This window comes from Euleptes europaea, chromosome 2 (genome assembly GCF_029931775.1).
Source record: "Euleptes europaea isolate rEulEur1 chromosome 2, rEulEur1.hap1, whole genome shotgun sequence".
Classification (NCBI taxonomy): Eukaryota; Metazoa; Chordata; class Lepidosauria; order Squamata; family Sphaerodactylidae; genus Euleptes; species Euleptes europaea.
The window spans coordinates 41,870,010-41,874,790 of record NC_079313.1 but is presented as its reverse complement, the minus strand read 5'-3'; the positions used below and the strand labels follow the sequence as shown (position 1 = coordinate 41,874,790).

The window sequence follows — 4,781 nt, the reverse complement described above, 5'->3', positions numbered from 1 at the left end:
CATACTTGGTCATGGTGTTTGTGTCAATCCCTGGCCCAAAGACCCATTTGGTTTTCAACAGAAGCCAGCCAGATGCCTCTGGGAAGCTTACAAGCCTTAGACTGTGAAGGCCTCTCCTTTTGTTTGACCAAACTGTATGATAGTCAAAGATGTTCTGCACATGTACATGAAGATTCCATTTTAGCTATCATGGCCAATAACTGTTGATAGGCCAATTCTCCATGAATTTGCCTAACCTTTTAAAAAGCAAGCTATTTTTCTACTGCAGTTATGGTATTGGACTAAATGTTTACATGACAAGGTCTTAGCATAGTGTCCTCATTATATCACCTGCATACTCTAAAAGCTACCATGGGCAGACAGACCGATATAGCTAAGAACTGTGCCTAATTCTCCCAGGAGAGATAAATCTTTATCTAGGCTACATCAAGTTAAATCATAGGTGGGGGTTCACAGGAAAAAAATATAGAAAACTAAGGGTCTGGGAGAGGCACAGCTTCAAATTTTCTCATTGATACCAACAGTACAGCCCTAAATAGAGCTGTATCCCTCTAACCCCGTTGATTTAGTAGGATGTAACTGATTGGGACGGCACTGCAAGTTTTCTATGTGCAGGGAATGTTTTGTAAGGAGGATTTAGGTATGTGAGCTGCCACTAGAAGTCTGAAATGGTACAACCCAGACATACTTTATCACCTCAGTGAGAACTATGCCTCCATACGTCTAAGCCATCACTGTGTTGTGCACCTGAGTCTTATGGATACTTGATGTTGTCGTTCTGAAGAATTATGATAGGTTGCCTTGACATTTAGCTTCTAGGCTTGGAGACAGTTTTTGAACACAATTACATTTTTGCTGTGGGGACGATAACAATAAACCTTTGCTGGGAAGTGGGGAGGTCAATGTTCTCAGAATGCCCTTTTATACTTGGAGGAAATTCAACTTTATAGATTTTTATTGTATACGTTAGGCTTTAAAAACAGGACTTTTGCATCTCCCTACTTTGAGATGTACAGACTCAGGTGGGGAGCAAAAAGGCTTTTGTTCCATAGGCTGCAACATGTAGTGAGGAGCAGTATCACAAGTGTTCCACTTGTCCGCATTGTGCCACATATTAATGTTGAAAGCCACCTTTGCTCTGCTTTGCAGTATTACCTTTTTTGTGTGTAAATGCATAGCTTGCTTGAGACATTATTGTAAACCATGGTTTAGCACAATATGAATGAGCCTGGGGGAGCCTCTGGCTTGCATGCTGGCTCCTTCCCTTGTGTACCACTGTTGAAAGTGAAGGTAGGGTTACCAGCTCAAGGTTTGCCACTGGAAGGAGACCTTGGGTGGCCAACAATGTCCTGATGGGGCAGAAGGGGAAATGGCGGGGGGTGTATCAGAATCACCGGCATTGCCACTATGTCACTTCCTGTGCTACCTGGAAGTGACATCATCACAAAGGGTTGATGCTCTAGCATTCAAACAAATCTATAATCATAGAGTTTGGCGCAAATGCTAGCGCATCAACTGACACTATGGGCGAAAACTCATGGTCACTTTATCCTCCTTTAATCCCTGTTTCAGCCAGGATTCAGCCAGTATCGAACACATGCGTTTCGCTTAATGTGCGTTCAATCCTGGTTAAAACAGGGATTAACGGAGGATAAAGCGACCATGCGTTTTCACCCTATGACGTCACTTCCAGCACAAACCAGAACTGACATTATGGCAACACTAATCACCCCTTCTTTTCTTTTACATTTGTTCCTCTGCCACCCATTTGAGTGGCAGTACAAACAGCTGTTGGGGGGGGGAGGTCTCCTGCCAAAGTGAGAGGCCTGGCCGCTATGAAGAGCGGGACTGTAAGAACACCCAGTGAGCTTCCATGGCCAACTGTAGGGCTGCACTTGAGTTCCTCAAATACTAGTCCAACACTCTAACAACTGCACTAGACTGGCTGTCCTGGAATTTCCCTTTATTCACAAGAAATAAGCATCTTCAAATCATAGTAGGGTTTCAGAATTTTAAAATACTGATAAAGTTGGGACAACATGAGAGGAAACAGAAAAAAAAGTCAAGTGTGGATGGAACAGAGAGACAAGAAGGAAGCCCAAAAAAGAAGCGGAGTGGAAAGGAACTGGCAAAGGTTAAAATTCCATTTTCTTTGCAGTATTTTCTTTATTTTGGCTGGCATCATCCATATATACAGATGGCACGATATAAATAATAATACAATAAAAATCCTACCAATTCAAACTGGATCACCACGTTCTTTATCTTTACCTGATGATATGAAGGCAAGAGTTACTTATTGGAAACTTAAATGTCAAGTGTGTTGATTTCTATTAAATGCTCTTGGTAATAGAACCGAAGAATGAATCCTCTCACTCTGCATGTGCTTAAACTGCAAGGCTGGTTACAGCTCATCAAAATCCACCGGATTTAAATAGCTTAATGGTGCCCATGAGTGCAGCCTTGGCTCTGAGCATCTTCCTAAGCGCCATGAAACCGTTTCATCGAAAGTGTTCCTAGAAATGTCTGCTGTCACAGGAACTGATTTCCCATCAGACTGCTTTGACTCTAATGCAGACTGAAATGAGAGTAAGCTCTGGTGGTATGCCAGGGCTGACTGGAGGGAACAAAATTGGTTACACGAGTGGTCTACTCATAGAAATACTATGAGAGCTGCGAACACTTGACTCTTGCCCATGAAAAGAAAACCACAACTTTTCATTTTCCATTTCACAAAAGAGGAGCAAGGCTGCGGCTTGTTGCTGGCACACCCAGGTGGGGTCGCCAGCTAGCTCACTAGTTGCAGACATGGCAGGAAAAGATCACAGATTAAGTGGTGAAGAGAGAGAACAGTTGCTGTCAAATCTCAGAGCTGTGGGATGGAATGAGGTGGAAGGCAGATGTGGAGATGCCATTTACAAAGAGTTCCATTTCAAGGACTTCAGTCGAGCTTTTGGATTTATGACCAGAGTAGCTCTCCAGGCAAAGAAACTGGATCATCACCCTGAATGGTTCAGTGTTTGTGTGTGTGTTAAGTGCTGTCAAGTCGCTTCCGACTCATGGTGACCCTATGAATGAAAGTCCTCCAAAATGTCCTATCTTTGACAGCCTTGCTCAGATCTTGCAAATTGAAGGCTGTGGCTTCCTTTATTGAGTCAATCCATCTCTTGTTGGGTCTTCCTCTTTTCCTGCTGCCCTCAACTTTTCCTAGCACGACTGTCTTTTCCAGTGACTCTTGTCATCTCATGACGTGACCAAAATACGATAGCCTCAGTTTAGTCATTTTAGCTTCTAGGGTCAGTTCAGGCTCAATTTGATCTATAACCCACTGATTTGTTTTTTTTTTGGCAGTCCACGGAATCCGTAACACTCTCCTCCAACACAACATTTCAAAGGAATCTATTTTCTTCCTATCAATATTTAGAAGGTTCAATGTTTAGAACGTTCATATAACCTTAAGCACCCATGAGTGTGCAGGCTTATCTGAATGACACATCAACCTGACCAGTGTTATGGAGCAAGTTGCAGGTTCTTTGTCTTTAAACTGCAAAAACATGAGCCTGAAACTGCAAGTACATGAACCCACACACATACCTTCTCTTCTGTCTGAAGAGCCTCTTGCCAAACAGACTGCCTGGGCAAAAGATGTTGATCTAGATGTTAACCCAGTATCAGTATTGCTGCTGCTTCTCAGTCACAGAACTCACCCTTAACAATACTCACCACAGTTACCTTGGTAAGGGAAGCCATACTGAGCAGTCTTATCCAAACTCTTACATTTTTTTTTACCTTTGAAAACATTTTGTGTCAATTTGCTGTATTCAACATCGTTAATCTGTAGTTCTTCAAGCAGTTTTGCATGAGCCCAGTCAAAGCACAGTTGTAGAATTACCTAAATAAAGCTACATTGTATCTGGGAAAAAAAAGAGGGGGCACAAATTCATGTGGTTTTGCTATTCCCATATTATACTGTTCACATGAGCAGACTGCTCATATTATTTTTAGAACTACTTGTACTCTGACAACTTATCACAATTGACTCCCACACTGTTGGCCATGGTGGCTATGTTAGGGTATTCTGGAATTTTATTTTAGCACATAATTGTTAAGAGCCATATTTTTGAATTAAGCAGGGTCTGGGGAAATGCTGACTCCATTCGGTATAGGGTTGCCAGGTCCCTCTTCACCACCGGCAGGAGGTTTTGGGGGTGGAGCCTGAGGAAGGTGGGATTTGGAGAGGGGAGGGACTTCAATGCCATAGAGTCCAATGGCCAAAGCAGCCATTTTCTCCAGGTAAACTGATCTCTATCGGCTGGAGATCAGTTGCAATAGCAGGCGATCTCCAGCTAGTACCTGGAGGTTGGCAACCCTAATTCTGTAACTCATTCCTATGAGAACCATGGTCCAAGCAAAGTGATCCTTTAACTCCCCCTTTTCCAGTGTGGGGCATTTTATTATTTGGGTTTAATAACTAATAATCTTTTTCTACTATGAACCCCCTCTCCTTGCTTGAATATCTGCCAGTGAGGCAAGATTGTCGTTCAGTAGGAATGGGTCCTTTGCTGCAGTTGCCCCATTTCTGTGGAATGCTGGCCAAAGAAGGTGCATTTGGCATCTTTTGCCTCTTATGAAGTGGACAGAAACATTATTTTTTTGCCAGACCTTTTAGCTGGAACCCTCTATCTGGGTGCAGCTTTTCGATCTTGGTTGAAAAGTGAGTGCTGTGGTTTGTTGAACTGATTTTAATGCTCACTTTAATTGATTATAATTGTGACTATATT

The 4,781-nt window shown here is 42.6% G+C and overlaps 1 pseudogene; it reads left to right on the top strand.

The window, feature by feature from the left end:
- Window positions 1–2,808: 2,808 nt before the first annotated feature.
- Window positions 2,809–3,713, top strand: LOC130473202 (pterin-4-alpha-carbinolamine dehydratase-like; annotated as a pseudogene).
- Window positions 3,714–4,781: the final 1,068 nt, after the last annotated feature.